The sequence below is a fragment of the Polypterus senegalus genome, chromosome 1, assembly GCF_016835505.1.
Source record: "Polypterus senegalus isolate Bchr_013 chromosome 1, ASM1683550v1, whole genome shotgun sequence".
NCBI classification, from domain to species: domain Eukaryota; kingdom Metazoa; phylum Chordata; class Cladistia; order Polypteriformes; family Polypteridae; genus Polypterus; species Polypterus senegalus.
Window position 1 is genome coordinate 177,722,345 of NC_053154.1, and position 21,338 is coordinate 177,743,682.

Below are 21,338 nucleotides of genomic sequence, written 5' to 3' on the forward strand. Positions count from 1 at the left end.
GCAACAACTAAGTTATTAGAAGGAAGCAGGATGCAGATAATAGCATTACAAATCGTTAATGGATTTCTTTAACCTTATTCAGTAGAAAAAAAATCCTTGGCTGAAAACAGGCAATTTTAAAATTTATATCCAAAGCCATCAGAGAAGTGTGGTGTGCGTCTGATGTGGCACAGTGACAGGCTGGGCACCTGCTGTTGTCACATGTCATTAGCGTATCATTTAAGCTGTTGGTTTAGGAGGAGTACACACGTACACATTTAACTGAATATAATGGAAACGGCTTACTCCTTACAAATAACTTATTTCTTATTGCTGCAGTAAGAAAAACAATGCCCCTTTATTGTATTTTTTTCTTGACCCTACAGGATGCCCGGTGGTAACCAGCCTTCCATGTGGCTCAACAGATGCCAGTGTACCTGAATTCTGAGACACAATTGGATGTTCTTTTCTTCTGCTTTTAAGATTCCCAGTTTGGGATGATGCGCAGTTTATGTTAGATTTGCTATTTCTAGAGGTAAGACTACTGCATAATTCCTGCAAAGCCTCCCCATATTTATTATTTGATCTGTAATATTTTGCTGCCTTGAATACTGTATTGTATGTCTGTTCACTCTGTATAGTAACTAACACAAGCTTTTTAATTTTAGACAGGAAAGCCTCAGAGTGTGAATCCTCGCAAACACAGAGACTGAGGTGCATCAGTCCCAGCAGTCACTAAACAGGGATATTGTTCTGTTTTGCAAAATAACATTTATTTTCTTAAGTCACTGTGCTTTGTTGTTGGATTTTGAAAGAGCAGAGACTTAATTTTAAACTAAAACAAAACTAAGGCAGGAGAAAAACACGAAGATGTCTGCATGTGTGTAAGACACCTGAGCACATCATATTAGAAGTTCAGATTTATAGAGATTGTAACACAATGTCTACTGTATGCGTAATGTAAAAGGAAAAAAATGATGCTACATATAATGATAGTTAAGTTGGGGTTGTTTCAACATCCAACAAAAAACCACAGTAATTTTTAAAAAATTATTAGTTAGACTTTACTCTGAGCAGAACTTTATCTATGGTGATGGTTTACTTTGGTAATAATTGATCTACAGGTAAACCAAGAAAGGAGGCAGAAAGAAGTAAAAGTACACTTTATAAATGTTTGAACTCCGTGAGTGAATATCTACTGTGTTTATGTTTTTAACAGTTACAGTGAAGTAGAAGAGTCCGCTCGTGTTATGGGGCAACAGTTAAAGAAGAAGGATGGAGAGATGTGTGCCATGTTGAAGTAGCGGCTGGCCCTCATGCCTGGCACTTCTAGAATCCTCCATCTTAATCTCTGGTCTGATCTGCTGTGCCTTTGCCAAGTGATCACGAGGTATTGGCCTTTTGTCTCGGTCTCATTACACTGGCTGTCTGTCTCACATAGAATTGATTTTAAGGTCTATTAAATAATTAGAAGGCTTTGAATATTTTAGACCCTGCCTGTATTTTGGAGTGTCTGCTCACAACATCTCTTTTCTCAAACGTTGCTTTGCTTTTTATTCCAAGATCAACCATAAAAACCGGCAGCTTTCTGTACCCATGCAACAAAATCTGGAATGCTTTGCCAATAGAAAAGTGCCAGGCTATAAATGTCAAGCATTTCGAAAAACTCCAACAAGCCCACTTTTCTAATTTGCCTTTTTCTTAATTACTTGCATTGGTTGTAATAGATTAGAAATGGTACTGTGTACACTTTGTAAGCTCTGTACTGGGCACTAACCTCTGCTGTTTTTCTCTGTTTTTTTCCAGGGTGCCCCCCTGTGTCTCCACCGTCTGTTAAATCAACTCCAACTGCCTGTGATAGAAGAAAAGTTCACAAGACGTCCTGAAATGGAATTGTGATTGGACTGAGACGGCCACAATCATGTATGCTGGGATGTGCAGAGGGGGCTGTGCGGGCTTTGGCTTGGGACGCCCAGAGGTTTATTATCTCCAGTATCCTTGAAGGCTGCAAGTTTGTCTTTGTCCCAGCCATTTGACCAGGCAGTGTATTTATTACTAAGGACAAGGACCCCTCCATTTACTTCTTATTTACTTTTATAATACCTTCAGTTTTCTTTGTAACTGTATATTTTTGTAGAGCAATTTGAGCTGCACTTGCAAGCAAAGGTGATATAGAAATATTATTAGTGAACAAATATTAAAGGACAGATCAGGAAAAATGTCAGTTTAAATAGAACACATTTTTATGGAATATTGCTGGATAAGAACTCTGACTCTGAGTAGCATCTTGTTCATAAAGCTAAAATAGCATTTTTCCTTTTTGACAAATTTAATGATTCACTTTTATTGTGTTCAAAACCTTGGCTAACATTTTTTTTAAATACTAAGGTAAAAATCTGTAAATATATTTGTGTTCTACTTCCCTAATAATTTTTAACACCTCCCTTGTTGGCCATTTTCATTGTAGTTGTGTTCTAGTTAAATGCATTTCCCATTTATACATCTTTACGATTACTGAATTTTCTGCTCATAATATATATACAGTATATATGCATATAAATATGGGTGTGTGTATAATTTGTTTTTGAGAAACATTGTTCACAGATCTTTCACTTTTATTTTTAAACATAGCATTTATTTCTTCAATAAAAAATGTATGAATAAGTGTGTTGTATTTTCTTTTTTTAAAGTTATGAAACTGGCTCTGTGTCAATATGGGTGAATAAAACAACTCACACGAGATGAGGAGTCTGCACACAAACAGCGGTGTGTTATGTTGATTAAACTTGTAAGAAAGAATATCACTGCCCTCCGTCCACATGCTGTTCACCATAAACTGAACTACTTCATGTAATTTAAATTCTGCTCAGTTAGTGGAGAATATTTTATTTTACAGCTGTTAAATTCAGTTCAGTTTTATTATATTAATAGTTAAGTTGGTTTCTCAGTGGGTTTTACAGAGACGCCTTGAAATAAAATTAAAAACACATCACTAAGAACAAATGTATTACAAATATGAACTACAGCAGCAAGAACTTACTGTAAAAAAAAATAGATCAAATAGATTGATTCAAGTGATAACAGCTCACTTCCTTAGTTTAAGTCTGTAGGTATAAAGTTAAACTTCTCTGTAAGATTAATAGCCATTGGAATAAATGAGGATTCGTACCGGTGGCTTTATGCTCTTCATTTCTTCAGCATCTGACCTGATTGCACAACTGAGAACGAATTAAAGAATTTTAAGAACAACACTAAGGACAGGGACAGTTGGCACAATGCCATGCAACACAGTGTTATTTCTTTTCTTTTTTTTGACAAAGGACCATATATTTATATAAAACTGGTTGGATACATTAGGTTTTGTAAACCTGATGTCTTAAGAGAAGTGGCAATTTTATTAATAATAATTGATGTCTAAAGTTATTTTTAAACAAACATAATTTGTTCATAAGAGGGAAATTGCAACAATAGATCAAAATGGAAAGAAAACTTTATATGATTTATTACATATTGTGGACGTGGCCCGGAAACAGACAGGCAGACATGTTGTAAATTCACCACCACACGTTTATTTACACTATTTACAAGATTTAAGTGCACACACAAAACCCCCCAAAGTCCTGGCAAAACAACACCTTGCCTTTTTTCTGGCCGCCTCCACTCTCGCTCCTTCTGCCTTGTCCTGCTTCCACCCGACTCCAGCCCCGAATGAAGGGAGGCTGCCCCTTTTATCCGCACCCGGATGTGTTCCAGGTGCTCCCCGGCAATCACCTGCCGACACGCCCCTGTGTGGCCGAAGTGCCGGCTGTACTCCCGGAAGCTCTCCGGGTGTCCCTTCTTCTCTTCCCCCCAGCACTTCCTGGTGTGGCGGAAGTGCTGAGGTCCAGGGCTCCAAAGGCATTGGGGCGACCCCTGGCGGTAACCACGGGCCCCTACAGGGTTGGGCTTCCACGTGATCCAGGGCGGGCGTAGACCCTCTTCCGGTCCTTCAGGGCGTCCTGGCCGGGTTGTCATCCCTGGCATCCCTGACAATATATATATATAGTACCTGCCAAATACTACAAAGAGTACACAGCATGTGTTTCATCCTAATTGGGGCTTGTCAGGTGTGCGCACCTAAGCTTCCTCTTACAGCGATCGAACATTGGACATCAACGTTACACCACAAAAGCTGCTTTGTTTATTTTGCAGGATGAATATTTTCATTATGGTCAACTAATGTGAAACTAAAATGAATAAACCGTAATGTCAAGTTTTACTGCCTGCACAGTTCCGATTGGGCCTTGCTGTAAAGTGGACTTTTTTGTTTTTAATATTTTTTTCATTAAGCGCATGCGGTGTGTGTCACTACCTAGTCCCCGTTGCCGGCCCAATCTGCGTATTGAAAGGCTACGTCATCACACACTTTACAGTGCTACCCAATCTGTTTAACGCATGCGTGAACACTTTACGGCATGTTAGGCTTTCAATACACCTGCGCGTGCAAATCGGGTAGGCACGCAGATCGGGTAGCGACAATTAGATCCAGCTAGACTAATCTACTACACGGCTGTGTTTGAAAAATTGACTTATCCCGGATTAGCTTCACCGGCATTAACTCATCCAAGATGAGGCATCTGATCTCGGTTGATTTAAGTGACATACAGAAAATACCCCCCTGGAATGAAATAACGGGTTTAATTAACAACAACAATCGGCTTCACATTAAAAAAAAAACTGGTTGGAGTGAAATTGTTTGGAGGTGGAAGCTCCAATTTAGCTGATCATCTGTCAGCTCGTTTCATGTCTCATTTCTGTTTGGCTGCCATTTAATAAATGAAAGAATCAACTCAGAGGACTGAATCCTTAGGGCTCTTTCATACTTCATATTCAGAACACGTACGCATATGCATATCATGGCTGCCATGCAGTCCCTGTGTTCATTTGACGTGTCCCCTGTGCACAACCTCAGAAATTAACACAACATGTACGCGAGTACATTGCAGTACCAGCAAAAAGTTGGGGGGCACAGTGTGATAAAAGTTAGAATGTGACGTCAGCGTCTCTGTTTACTATTTGCACATGACACAAAGCCACTATGCGGACCCTACGGAATTGACGTGCGTGCCTCGATGTTTGATGAATGGTTGGATGTGGTGAAACTAAGTGCTGACATACAAATGCATTTGTGGTGCTTTAATATTCAAGCAGGCCCGCCACCAGGGGGGGAAAAATGGGACTCTGGTCTGGGGCCCTAACGGAAGGGGGCCCCTTTATGTGGATTTTTTTTATGCTGATGTTGTGCGCGTAGATATATATTCAGACAATTATTCAGGTTACATGTAATAAAAAAGTTACATCATTTAGCTTACAACAATACAAGTGAGTGTTTTAATAGCCGCATGCTCCACACAAGTAGATATTGTGCTTGTATCGTGTGAAGCACGTTTGTCAAAGGGGGCCGGCAGCTGCACGCTTATCAAATACAAAGGAGAGCTGACGCCGACGTCCTTGAGCTTGATGTTGAGTAGTATGTTTGTTGTACAGGGTATGTGGATAATGGATTGACTTCTCCGCTATAATTGAATACTTCCGTTTCACACACACAGGCGCTGTTCTGTCTCATACAACAGTGATATTGTTGTGCACTTTCGTGGATGTTGATGTGTATGATGTAGCAGAAGTCCATCTCCGTAGTTTGATAATTCATTCGCTTGGGTGTTTATTGTTGCTTTTAAAGCAGTGACCAGTGTGTGTTGGTTTTGTGTGTATCACTAAAGATTCTGGATTACCCGGATATTTTGAAAACTTTGAAGTTTGATACAGCAAGTTACCATACTGATTGTACACCATGTAGATAACCCTAACCATTAGTACAGTATATATTAAAATGTTCAGATGTTATTCCTATTCATTGCATTGGTAAAATTGTACCGTTACACGTTAGATAATGCATAGGCCTATCTCATTAATGTATTGTTTCATTTCCGCTACGAGCTTCCGTTAGCACTGGCTTTCCTTTTTGCAGTCAAACTTTGATGTGTGAGAAGGCTTAACTCATCAAGTATGGTATTCATAAATGCAGCATTGTTGCTGTCTAATAAACTACATTTTGATCATTTTGTATACGTATTTAAAGGTTTTGGCATGCGGGGACCAGGGGGAAGGCAGAGGGGCCCACACGTACCCAGTTGTCTGGGGCCCAAATATTTCTGGCAGCAGGCCTGATTCAAGCATCGCATATTCCCCAATGTAATGACACGATACATTTTAAGTCTCACATACTATCTTCTTTGCCGTCTTTTTTTTTTTTATTGCAACTTCACAACAGCATCAGAATGTATGGCAGAATATTTGAGCCATAGAAAAAAAAATTCAGTGTATGGTGAAAAGGTCTATTTTGTGATTAAAGTAGAAATGTCAGCTTTAATCTCAATGTCTACTTTAATGCCAAAGTAAACTACGAGGTTAAAGTAGACCGTTGTAAACATCATCTTAAAACCACGTTTCTGGGGCTTCCTCCTGAACTGACAGCAGCAATCGCCACACAACACATTACATTTATGATATTCCAGCACTCTGTACATTTAGAATCTTTAGATTTATACTTGATATCATTTTCATGATGAAATGCATTAAAGTATGTATGTTACATTTTACAGATAAATTGTTAACTTCATTCAAATAATGAATACTGATAATAATGACACATGTTGTGGTGGAGCGGTAGTGCTGCTGCCTCGCAGGGTTTCAAGTCCCTTGTGTTCCCTGCCTGGTGTTTGTATGTTTTTCTGGCGAGTTTCCTTACAAAAAAATGAAGTTTTGGGGATTTGGTGATGCTAAAATGACTCAGTGTATGTGTATGTTTGTGTTCACCTTGCGATCAGCTGATGCCCCGCACTGCCACCTGGTGGAATATTCCAGATTTACGTAAAGTACACGTGGAAGTATAAACGGTAAAACGCTTGTATAGCAGTAGTGTCCACTGGAGGGACTTAATTACTGTAACAGTAAAAACTGGTCACTGATTAGGTAAAGGGTTAGGATTAAAACCTGCAGCCCTCCAGGACCAGAGCTGGACACCCCTGACTTAGGCTATGAGCCCATTTTAAGTGCATTTTAAAGAGGAAAGTGGAAATGCAGTCAGGGGCAGAAAGGAATCTCCGTGGATATGGGAGAGGGCGGATGGGAGTAGGACTGAATAATCTGTACTGGGCTGATGTCAAGTACAAGCATCAAAAGCAGTTATTAAACTATTTGAAAATTCACTTAGAAAAATTAATCTTATGAAGTCATTTGAAGATTTTTTTTTAATTGATTAATTTTTCGATTGCTTCATTCCTTATTTTGTGCTATGAATAAAGTATTTAAGTTAGATGATTAGTTTATAATATTCTTTCAAAAGTCATCTTTGGGCCTCAACCCAAATATGGATTCCTCTCAGCTTCGGGTTTTACAGTGGCGATTATATACCTCCGGATTCAATTCCCTATTTTGAATTTTCTTTTCAGAAATATTCAAGAGAGACATATGCTTGAAAGGAAACCTTTACAGTTTTTTTTCTTTAATTTATATGGCCACTTTTTATTTGTCTATTTATGGCTCCGATGTGATTATGAATATAATCCTTATCTTGGGCCCTAGTATGGTATCGATGTTCTTATTTAGGTCTTCCGATTACAAAGTTTTGTAAGTAACCCCACATTAGACCAATGACAGCTCCTGTTACAAGTACTAACAGCAGCTGTCATGAAAACCGTATGACTAAACGTTATGCTTTAAATTGCAGGTCACAATCTTGCCGTTGAAGCGAAGGAAAATAACTGGGCAGCAGGAGATGCGACTGGGCAGTGAGTTGAGCAGCAACACACTGGGAGATAAATGCAAAAACCTAATTGAAGTGTTGGAAGGCAGCAATTAAAGTTCTTAGCAAATCTGGATCCATGTGGTTGAAGGAAGGCAGCAAAGCTCCGAACGAGGTGGGTCAGTGGTTTAGTTCGAATGTATGCATTGCTTCTAGTAATTGAAACTACGGGTATATGCAAGGTTCAGTACATCCTGTTGGTGTATTTGCACCAACTTTAACCTTGCCTGATATTTGTACAGTATGCATTTTGTTTTTGACAATTTCTGTAACAGTAGCAACAGCTGAAAGATCCTTCAGCAAAATGAGAGTGATGAAAGATAAAAGTAATAATAATAATAAAAATGAAATAAAATGTGAGTTCAACTATGTCACAAATGAGACTCAGACTGTCAAGCCTGGTAATTCTCTCTATTGTTTAAGAAAAGCCAAAAATAAATATAAAAAGCCTCATCAAGGGTGTTAACCATAAACAAATCTAGAAATAAGAAATAATGTTTCTATATGAGTAGCATTTACGATGGCAGTTCTAGTTTTGATTGTGATATTCAGATTATCAGTTGTGAACAATAACATGGGAATATGATTAATAAGGGTTTTTTAGTTAATGTGTGATATTACAGTATCATCTTTTTATAAAATGTAAACCATACCATGTTTAATATAGAAAATAATAAACTGACCTGATAATACAATTCAACATATGCTTTGTCATTAATATTACTGTACATATTAATGAAAATAGAAAACAAAAAAGCATTCACTTCTCCTGAGGTTTCCACTCAATCAAAAATCAATTCCGTTGTAGAGCAGTAGTTTAAATGACTTTGCATTAAGTGTGCATTCAATTAAATAACCTACAAATATTTTACCCACTATTTTAAACTTAATGGCCTGTTCACATTTCTGAAATGAATTTACAGTGTCATCCTCTTACTCAAAAATGTAATATTTATTGTATAAAAATATATTTCAAACAAACTCTACTTTTAATTAAATATACATTTATTTTTTTCCCTAAATATTGTTTGGGGGGTTCCTTCAATATTTCTTCCCATGAGCCCCTAATGTACTAAGCCAGTGGAGAGAAACCTACATAAATACAGTAAACTTTACCACCTAAAGGAAAAAATATCCAGTAATATTTTCTGTCATTAAATAAAATGATTACCAGTGATTCTGGGAATTGTTTGTCATACTAATTAATAATTACTGTCAATTACATTAATAGGCTTTATTAGTGTTTTGCAGTCTATAATAGGCCAATTAACATGCACTAAAAAAAAAGTGGTCCATTGTCAAAAGTAAAGCACCAAATCAAAATAATAAATGCTTAAAACTTGTTTGCTTGAATTCTTAGAGAATCAAAAATAATACCGGTGAATTAGAGTTATCTGTAGCTGAGCTTAACTGCTACATTATAGCAATAATAGGGATGAGTATAACAGACGGACTGTGGTGTTATGGGTCCACAGCTCGCTTAGCAAAGGCCATTTTTTAAATAAATAATCACCGCACTCGAGGGGGCTTCATGAGGGGGCGTAGTGGTTGTAGCAAGCCGCAGGCCGATCTGCAGTATGGGCGTTTCTCACTGTGTGCACAGGTGAGGGACTGCTCACATCCGTGATTGTTCCCATGGCTAATGTGCTGCAGCTGCTATGGCCCCTCGCTGTTTAAAAGAAGCGCGAGTCGGTTGGGAAAGAGATCAGAGAAAAGAGAAACAGAGAGGACGGAGGTTACATGGGAGCGAGAGAGAGAGAGACACACGGAGTGTGTGGAGAGCGAGCGAGCGAGCGAACGAGCGTTCGTGGGCAGCAGCGAGAAGTCTGGGTGTTAGGCCTACACCCAGGTGTTGATGTTGGATGTCGCTCCCACTGACCGATCAGGTAGTGTGAGTGACCAGGGGATGCCGACTGGCCATGGAAGGCCGGAAAGGCAGCGGAAGTCGGGAGGCTTGGAGTGGCAGTCCTTGGTGTGGGCATCCTGGAGACCAGGGAGTCCAAGTCTCGAGGCTGTGATGAGTGCCAGACTGAAGCCAGGGATCGGGAGGTCTCCAGTCTCATGAAACGCAGTAAGAAAAGGGCAGCTGCAGGGAGCGTCTCGCCTGCTGCTAAGCCCAGGTGGGATAAACAGGTGAGACGCCAGCATAAAAGAAGGCACCGGGATTGTTGTTGGATTTTAAAGACTGCTTCCTGTAAGAACGTTTAAACCTCTGATTTTAACGGATTGTTTTTTGTATTGGTTTTTACCTCCACATTTGTCTTTTAAGGATTATTTATTTAATGACTCTTTTTTGGAAAGAACTGCATTATTTATTGATCAATGGTTTTGATTGTATTTTTAATAAAAGCACTATGCACCTTTTTGAACCATCCCCTTGCTCAGTTGTTATTGCCTCCACTGACTAGCTCATCGGTGACATTACCAACGATGTTGGGCGCAAGGGCTTCCGAACAGTGATGGGAGCGTGGAGCCAAACCCACATCGTCACACGGACATGGAAAGACAGGCAAAAAAATGGATGGGTGGCGGGTGTTGCCATTTCTGTAAAACAGAATTTAAGAGCTGGCCTTCTTCAGTCTGATGACGAGCCATATTTTAGTGAGAATGAGAATGTCTGGATTCAGCTAGAAAGCATTTGGAATAGAGACTTTGTTTTAGGAGTGTGTTATGCAAACAGTACTTACAATGTGCATCTTTTTAATGTTTACAAAGCCCGTTTAGAGTTAGATATTATACTCATAGAGGGCTGTAAGTAACCAAATATTAACTAGGCTACCTTACAATTAGTGAAGGGCATAGAGGTGATTGAACAATTATGGTCAAGTGACCACAATATAATAATTATATTGTATAATAATTATATGCAATTATGTAATAGGTTTAAAAATGTTTTGCCCACAGTACACATTCATTCCAACATTTGGAATGGTCAAGAAAGGAGGTGAAGTTTATCAGGAACACTAAGGATAATTTAAAATATACATACAATGAAATAGTGAATGCTATAAACTTGCACTTTTTTACGTTTTTGCATGTAAAGAAGTCCATAACATCTCAGAAGTAACAGGGACTGCTAAGGAGGTACTCCGTGAATTAGACATTGTACAGAGAGAAGTATTTTTTCCTCTTCATCTGTTCCCACTTCTGTGTGGAGCCGATGTGTCTGATCAACTTTCTCCATACTGCTCAGTCCTCCTCAGTGCCTCCTCCCCCAGTCAAACACTTTTCCCTTAAAACTTCATCACTTTATCAACCTCCTCTGCTTTGGCCTCCATCACTTTCTTTTCATTTCCATCTCTCTTTTGCCCACATATTTATGTTCTCTCGTCATCATATGTCCATACCATTTCAACCTGCATTCCTGTACTTTTAGATCTCGCTCACACTTTTGATGCAACTCTGATTCATTTCTTATTCTGTCCCTTGTTGCAATTCCACATATTCTTCTCAATATTCTCATTTTAGCTGCTTTCTACTTATTCCCTTGCACTCCCCCTTACTGCCCATGTCTCAGCTCCATACATCATTGCTGGTCTTACGTTTAACCTGTTCCTTAATTCTTCAATCACACAATACTCCTCATACCTTCTTCCAATTGTTCCATCCATACTGTACTCTGTGGGCTCTCTCTGCATGCAATTCTCCATCTTGGTCTACCACTGATCCTAAATATTTAAATGTATCCACTCTTTTCAAAAGCTCTCTCTGCAGACTAACATCTGAATCCTGGATCATCATTAAACCACTAATATTCAGTCTTCTTCCTATTTATCTTCAATCCTCCATCTTCCAAAGCCCTTCGCCATTCTTCCAGCTTCCTCTTTCACTTAATATTTTCTAGTTTTTCACAACTCATCATCAGCAAAACGCATACACCGGGGGATTGTTTTTTTTAAATCACACAATCAAAACATCCATAGCCAGATCAAAGAGGTACTGTAAAAGCATAAAGACAATTCCTGCTGCAGAACTACTCTAACTGGAATCTTGTGTGTTATCCCAACATTGCTTTTAATCAGCATCTTCACTCCCTCATATACAGGGTGGTCCAGATCTAATTATGCAGATCCAGATCGTCTGGATGACTTTTAATTTATGCCGGGACGATTCCAGTTCGGCACGAAGACGATTCTTCCTGTCATTAGTTCGCACACTTCTCGATGGTCCGGGATTTTTTCGGGTGATTTTCTATGTAATAAACTTAATAAGTTATAGTGTGATGAAAATTGCATAATTAGATCTGGACCACCCAATATATCTTGGAAAGTCCTCACATCCTTCTCTGGTACTCTTTTCTCTCTCTCTCTCTCATGCACCTCCAGATCTCTTGCTGTGGAACTCTATCATAAGCCTACATCAATACACACCATATGCATCCTTTGTTTTTCTCAATGCTTCTCTATGGTCTGTCTCAATGCAAAGGCTGCATCAGTTGTTCTACTCACTGGCATAAACCAAACTACTCCACCCTATTGTTGTCTCCTCCCTAAGTCTTCCATCTTTCTATAACCCTTTCACAAATTTTCATTATGTAGGACATCAGCTTTCTATGATGTATTTCTGACAATCCTAACTAATGCCCTTTCCTTGTACTGTAAATGGGTACAATTACATTGTTCCTCCACTACTCTGGTATTGTCTCCTGTTTACATACAGTATCTTCTGTATTAGATTTCACAACACATATATTCTCTCTTCTCATAAACTCTTCCACTGGTATTGTATTTGGTCTGATCTTTCTATTCTTCATTATTTCAGTGTCTGCTTTACTTAATCCCTCCTTATTACTAGTAAGAGCCTTTCATTTGGTTTACTTCATTCAGAAACTTTTCAAAGTATCCTTTCTTCAGTATCTATTCTTAAGCTTATCTTTCTTCTGCTTTAACTGACGAAATCCTTCCCTGTCTTGTTCCTACCCATTGCTATTATAAAAATCATTCTCGCTCCCTCTTTTGTCTCCAGTTTTACATACACCTCCTCCTGGTTCGTCTTCCTGTACATTTCTCTATTTTCCTCCCTAACTGACTGGTATCTTATCTTCTTTGCCTTTATCACACCCTGGCACCTCTCTGTTGCACCACCACATCTCATTGCCTCAATACAACTTTACTGTTCTTCTCCCAACATTCCTCCACACTCTATGACTATACTCCATCCATCCATTTTCCAACCTGCTGAATCCAAACAAAGGGGTCGGCTGGAGCCAATCCCAGCCAACCCAAGGCAGGAACCAATCCTGGGCAGGACACACACAAACACACCCACACACCAAGCATACGCTAGGGCCAATTCAGAATCGCCAATCCACCTAACTGGCATGTCTTTGGACTGTGGGAGGAAACGGAGCGCCCGGAGGAAACCCACGCAGATACGGGGAGAACATGCAAACTCCGGGAAGTGAACCCAGGTCTCCTAACTGTGAGGCAGCAGCGCTACCACTGCGCCACCGTAATGACTATACTTCACTTTTAAAAAAAATAACTAACTTTCTCCCTAAGGAAAAGTACTGCTTAGATTAAATAAGCTGAAATCTAACAAATCGACATGGTCAGATAACCTTTATCCCAGAGTGCTTAAAAAGGTGAGTAAAAATATAAACCGTACCATTGTTAAGAATGCCATTCAATCCAAAATAGTGTCTTAATAGGTGAGTGCTGTCTTTCTCACTCCAGCACGAGCAGTCTGCAAAGTTTTCTCTCACTCTCAGCCCCAGTAAGCAAAGGTTACAATATTTTTAGTTTTGGTAAATCTGTATCATCATTTTCAGAACAGTTTTAGAAATTTGCAGACTAGTGTAGAAGAATATACATTGAGGAAGAAAGATGAATGTTACCTAACAAATTCTTTTTAATACACTTTACTATTAATCAACAATGGAAGGCTTTGGTTTCTGAAAGAGTCTCCAATGTTCAGTAACTTTCCTCCTTAAAAAATAATTACGAGAACAACATGAACCTACGCATTCATGCAAGAGACTCCGATTTCATATTGACTTGGAACCATCTGTGAGTTATATTTCTCTTTTGACTACACATTGTATGTAATTTGGCACACAAGCTTGGCACACCTATTTGGCCAGTTTCACCCATTCCTCTTTGCAGCACCTCTCAAGCTCCATCAGGTTGGATGGGAAGCGTCGATGCACAGCCATTTCAAGATGTTCAATTGGATTCAAGTCTGGGCTCTGGCTGGGCCACTCAAGGACATTCACAGAGTTGTCCTGAAGCTACTCCTTTGATATCCTGGCTGTGTGCTTAGGGTCATTGTCCTGCTGAAAGATGAACCGTCACCCCAGTCTGAGGTCAAGAGCGCTCTGGAGCAGGTTTTCATCCAGGATGTCTCTGTAAATTGCTGCAGACATCTTTCCCTTTATCCTGACTAGTCTGCCAGTTCCTGCCGCCAAAAAACATCCCTACCTGATGCTGCCACCACCATGCTTCACTGTAGGGATGATATTGGCCTGGTGATGAGAGGTGCCTGGTTTCCTCCAAACGTGACGCCTGCTATTCACACCAAAGAGTTCAATCTTTGTCACATCAGACCAGAGAATTTTGTTTCTCATGGTCTGAGAGCCCTTCAGGTGCCTTTTGGCAAACTCCAGGTGGGCTGCCATGTGCCTTTTACTAAGGAGTGGCTTCCGTCTGGCCACTCTACCATACAGGCCTGATTGGTGGATTGCTGCAGAGATGGTTGTCCTTCTGGAAAGTTCTCCTCTCTCCACAGAGGACCTCAGGAGCTCTGACAGAGTGACCATTGGGTTCTTGGTCACCTCCCTCACTAAGGCCCTTCTCTCCCAATCACTCAGTTTAGATGGCCGGCCAGCTCTAGGAAGAGTCCTGGTGGTTTCGAACTTCTTCCACTTACGGATGATGGAGGCCACTGTGCTCATTGGGACCTTCAAAGCAGCAGAAATTATTCTGTATCCTTGCCCAGATTTGTGCTGCGAGACAATCCTGTCTCGGAGGTCTACAGACAATTCCTTTGTCTTCATGCTTGGTTTGTGCTCTGACATGAACTGTCAACTCTGGGACCTTCTCTAGACAGGTGAGTGCCTTTCCAAATCATGTCCAATCAACTGAATTTACCACAGGTGGACTCCAATTAAGTTGCAGAAACACCTCAAGGATGATCAGGGGAAATAGGATGCACATGAGCTCAATTTTGAGCTTCATGGCAAAGGCCGTGAATACTTATGTACATGTGCTTTCTCAGGTTTTTTTATTTTTAATAAATTTGCAAAAACCTCAAGTAAACTTTTTCATGTTGTCATTATGGGGTGTTGTGTGTAGAATTCTGAGGAACAAAATTAATTTAATCCATTTTGGAAAAAGGCTGTAACATAACAAAATGTGGAAAAAGTGATGCGCTGTGAATACTTTCCAGTATTGTATACTGTAAGTATCACCGTTAGCTGTGCCTAGTATGATTTCAGTGCTTAACATTTTAGGGGGTAAGTGTGTTATTTTTCAAATTGAAGTTATTTCTTCACAATCTTGGTATATGTGCATTTACCTTGCAAAATTGTATGTTGAAATTAAGCATCTATATATATAATTCACTAAGGCAAGACACCCATGGAAAGCACACCGGAAGGGGCGTGGATTCACTAAGCCGCCGACAAGTAAGACACCTATGGCGCACGCAGGAAGGAGCCACGCCGGAGGTGAATCGCCATATGCAGCGTGTAAAACGGTTTGCGAGGGGTATCCCATGGGATCTTTAAAACAATCCTTTACAACTGAGGTTAAAACACAATGAAGTAAGCAGTCTTTAAAAACCGAGTTTTCAGTTACAACACACGACCGCGTGCACCATAGCAAACTGTATTACACGCTACACACAGCAATTCACATCCGTGAAAAAACGTGTGTCTTCTTAGATACTCCTGCAGGAACACAGAAAATCTGCGTGAGTCACAGGTGCATCTGGACTGTGCAAAGACAACAACGACTCAAGTGACGAGTTGGAGGTGGGCACATGAGCAATGGCGGTCCGCCAGTTTTCAGTCACGGACGATTGTGTGTTGGTTCGTTCCGTGCATTGTTACAATGTTGCTTTTCTTGCTGATTTATTACATTACCGATTTTTCAAATGTTAATTTTCTCCCTGTGCTTAAAAATCATTAAAAAAACTGCCTGATTATGCGGTGTATGGTACGCTGCGGGTTGGCTATTTCTTGCACTTTACAATACAGGGTAATCTGGAATTCAACCATCTAAAAATGTTTACTTTGTGAATTCTTTGTCATTTTCTTTGAAAATGTGCCCTCCATTTTAAAGTAGCTTTATTCCTTCCCCTTCAGGAGCTTCATACAGAATAGGTTAAGTCCCAGAAAGTGGCATCTTTTAAACCTTGCACAAATTAACTTTAGACCACAAGTTATATATAGTGTGGACAACATCTGTAAGTTGCATGCATAAGATTTTGCAGTAGATACAGTACATAGTAGCCAAGTTATTGAAAACCCGCCGGGCCATAAATGTTTCTGGTGAATATAGTCTCAGGGTTCAAGCAAGGATCTTGTGCCCTGAGAGATCTCTTAAAGTCCCTTGTTATATGAGAGCAAATAAGAGGTGTTTCACGGGTTGTTCCTGCCTCGCACTGTATTCTTGCTGCTGCTGACAAGACACTGGAATGATAGATGGATAGAATAATTAAACATTAGGAAGATATTTCAATGTTCCTTAAAAGTTTTGAAGAATCGGCATTCTAAGCTTACAGATGGCTTAACGTCTATTACAGAGCTGATTGTGTGGCAACTGGGTATTTCAAGAAAGAAAAGGAAGGACAAGAATTGGGGGTTAGTACATTTGAAATAGACAGTACTGCTACAGTAAAGTATTTCATCGAAGGTCACACACAATCACTGCGCCACAGTGTTCCCATGTTTAATAACATGCTTTAACTCCTATCATCATGAAAATGATATCACGTATACATCTCAGTATTTTAATTATTCAGAGAGCTGTAATATTACAAATGTAATGGATTCTGTGTCCTGTCGGAGGAAGAGAAAGCCCGGAAGCACGTAGTGATTCACAGACATAGAGCACATAGAAGATCAAATACAAAACAAAGCATTTAATGTGCTACTTTAATTACGATGGGATTTGAGAAACTGGTTAATTAAACGATTTTAAGAAGAAGTTTATGATGTTCTACTTTAATGACAAAATAAACTATGTCATTTAAGTGGAAATTTAGAGATTAATGTTGACATTTCATGCTTTTTCCCCACTGTGTGCCTATTTTTTTTTCTCTGTACCCTAATGAGCTTTCATATGAAACTCAGACGGTGGGCTACGACTCGGCTTTTCATGGCGAATTTGATATCTGACAACTTCTTTTTTTATTTTGGGCACTGTGCGACTTTGTGAACTTGAGTTTTCGAGTTTCTCCAACATGCTATGTCACTCAATCAACTTCCTTTTGTTGTTTATACCACTTTTTAAACTAACAAATAGTAAGTTTTTCTTTGCCTCCACTTGGTATTCACTGACATTTTTCTATTTTCCCTCATGCTTTTGCCATTGTCTTTTCACAGAAGGCTGAGCATGAGGGCTTTTAATATTGATTTGCATGTTTAAAGAGGTGTAATTCTGGGAGGGGACAGCAGGCGCGTGCATGCACGTTACTTTTCATGCTGACCGGGATTTATGGAGCGGAAGAATGTGGAAGATGTCAAACACATAGATTTATGCATCTCGGTTTTTTTGTGCGTAAGCACATTTCCGCTTTTGTCTGCACGCCAGGTTATAGTGTGAATTCTATGCATGGTATTATGCATGAGACCCCCAGGAGTTGGGGTGCTGCTTCTTCTGCTACCAGGTGTTCCAATAGGGTTGGCATAGTAGAAGTCATATCCACACTCACTACTACCACATGTCACGCCATCACAGTACATTATTGGTGTACTGTACTGGTCAAATACAGGATTGCATTTGCCCGATTCCTTATCCTGTAGCGCATTTCTGTAGCAAAAATGTGTGAGCATTGTTTAAAATAAATGCATTGTGTTCTCTAGCCAGAGCCTTGCCCCTTCTCATTATAACAATTTTACTTATGGTACTTCTTTTGATAGGAGATGACTTTTTACTTTTACAAGTATCATTGCTGAATATTTGTTATAAGTTTGTATATACAGTACAAGGTGTCCAAGCTTAAGGGGGAGGGGTGGAAATCACAAAGAACAAATTTAAATACATAACATACAGTTGGAGATATAATTATTTGATCCCCTGCTAAATTTGTAAGTTTGCAAAGAAATTAAATCTCTGATTTCTATGGTAGTTTCATTTTAATGGAGAAAGACAGAATATCAACCAAAAATCCAGAAAAAACACATTACATAAGTTATTTCACTCAATGACATGCAAATCAATTTATAAGTAGTTGATCCCCTAAAACCCAGCCAGAATGCTGGCCCCCACAGATTGGCTGTGTGCCCGTGTGGCACACACACTGCAATCAATCAATCAGATACTCCTGATCTCCGCTCATTGAGTATAAAGCACACCTGCCTCAGAAGCAATTTCTTCCCTGCCTACCTCACCACTACCATGGGCAAGACAAAAGAGCTGTCAAAGGATGACAGGGACAAAATTGTAGACCTGCGCAAAGCTGGAATGGGCTACAAGACCACGAGCAAGAGGCTTGGTGAGAAGGTGACAACTGTTGGTGCGATTATTTGGAAATGGAAGAAATATAAAATGACCACCAATCGCCCTCAGTCTGGAGCTCCATGGAAGACCTTGCCTCATGGGGTGAGGATGATCATGAGAAAGGTAAATGATAAGCCCAAAACTACACAGGAGGAGCATGTTAATGATCTGAAGGCAGCTGGGCCCACAGTCACCAAGAACACGGCTGATTACACATTATGTCGTAATAGACTGAAATCTTGCAGCACCTGAAAGGAACCCTGCTCAAGGCGGCACAAGTTCAGGCCTCTGATGATTCAGAGGTTCACTGGCAAACATAAGACGGGCCTCTACATGTGCTTTAGGGTTATAGGTGGCAGTAAGATGGGCTGGCGTGCTAACTGATAGTATTTTTGACATAGTAAACTCACCATTAGATATGGGAGTCTTCCCAGACTGTCTTAAGTCTGCTGAAGAAAAACAATCTTGACTCCTCTGCTTTTGAAAATTTTAGACCTTTTTCTAACCTGCCTTTCTTAAATAAAATTCTGGAGAAGGCAGTCATTATGCAGCTTAATGACCACCTTAATAAACATGCTATTCTTGATAAGTTTCAGTCGGGGTTCAGAACAAAACACAGTACAGAAACTGCACTCGTTAAAGTAGTAAATGACTTGCGGGTAAATGCAGACAGAGGACGTTTATCTGTTCTCCTCCTCTTAGATCTGAGTGCTGCATCTGATACCATTGATCACAATATTCTTAGAAATCGCCTTAGTCAATGGGTGGGTCTCTCTGGCAACAGAACGGAAATTTTAGTGATTGGCAATTATGGATATAATGAGGTTATTAGAAAAAAACTTGATGTATTAGGATTAAAAGTCAAGACTGAGGTGAAGCATTTAGGGGTAACTATTGACTCTGACAAGAATCACATATTAATCAGATTACTAGGACAGCATTTTTTCACTTAAAAAACATAGCAAAAGTTAGACCTCTTATAACATTTCAAGAGGCTGAAAAATTAGTTCACACTTTTCTTTTCAGTCGGCTAGATTACTGTAATGCACTCCTCTCAGGACTACCCAAAAAAGACATCAATCGATTGCAACTAGTGCAGAATGCAGCTGCTAGAATCTTAACTCGGAAACGAAAATCCAACCACATCATCCCAGTTTTAATGTCACTACACTGGTTGCCTGTGTCATTTAGAATTGACTTTAAAATACTGCTTATGGTTTACAAAGCCTTAAATAATCTCACTCCATCTTATATTCTGGAATGTCTTACACCTTACACTCCAAATTGTAACCTTAGATCTTCAAATGAGTGTCTACTTAGAATTCCAAGAGCTAAACTTACTGTAAAAAAAGTGGTGAAGCGGCTTTCTGCTGTTATGCACCTAAAATCTGGAATAGCTTGCCAATAGAAATTCGCCAGGCTAATACGGTGGAGCACTTTAAAAAACACATTACTTTAACTTGGCTTTCTCATAGCTTCATCTTAGTTAAATCCTGATGCTCTTTATATTCAATTAATTATCATTATTATTCAAGGTGGCTCCAAAATCCGTACTAACCCCTACTTTCTCTTCTGTTCTTTTTCCAGTTTTCTGTGGTGGTGATCTGCACCACCACCACCTGATCAAAGCACCATAATGTCCCTACATTGATGGATTAAAGGCCAGAAGTCCACATGACCATCATCATCAAATTCTTCCATGTGAACCCTAAAAACTATGAGGACTGATTGAGGTCATTTATGTTAGGTAGAATGCCTAGAGGGGGCTGGGTGTTCTCGTGGCCAGGAACCCCTGCAGATTTTATTTTTTTTTCAAGCCGTCTGGAGTTTTTTTTTTTGTTTTTTCTGTCCTCCCTGGCCATTGGATCTTACTTTTATTCTATGTTAATTAGTGTTCCCTAATTTTAATTATTTATTTTGTCTTTTTTCTTCTTCTTCATCATGTAAAGCACTTTGAGCTGCATTATTTGCATGAAAATGTGCTATATAAATAAATGTTGTTGTTGTCTGACCTGTCCAGGTTTACCACACAAATACATTTAAAGGCATTTACATTTGAATACAGCAGGTTCAGTTTATGTCCACAAAAGGAACAAGCCATCAGAAGTTTCCTCCATTCAAAGTTTCCTGGCTGAAGCAACAAGCATTCCAAATAGCTCCTCTTTGCAATGTAGATAACACGGTGAAAATTTGGTTGCCAAGTTTACAAAACATATCAAAAGGATAATGTTACCCCCGTCCTAGGCAGTAAAACACAGGCAAATTCAGTCAGCATTACAAAGTCTGGATCACACATGTATTTAGTTGTAATGTGCTCGCTTTTTTATTTCTTAAACATACATAACACACACGGGCATGCAGACAATTTAAAGAAAGGGTAAACCTTTATCATCTTAGAATTCTAAATCCATTTTTCCCCTTCAATGTTAGAATGCCTTCTGTGTGCCTCAGTAAACATTGTGATGTCATCTAAAAGAACAAGCTCTTTGCAAAAGTATGGTTTTACCTTTTGCATTCGTCTTAGAAAAATTAGGTGTTTAATTTTATACTCTGACTTTTTTTGGAGCTATTAATAATATCAAGTTTTTTTCAGCTTTATTTAATCCCACAGGAGGACCAAAAGGTCACCATAAAACTGGGAATATACTTAACGCTACACAACACATACTGTTCAGGACGCTGTGCCAACACAATACTTGCACTCATATTTTTAAGTAAATCTGGAGGATTCCACCAGGTGTCAGTGCAAGAAATCATCACAGTGAGAAAACTTCCAGTTTCGCTATGTTGTAAGTAGAAGGAGGAAATAAATTTATTGCATCGTCACAACAGGAAATCTGCAGTGGGCTGGC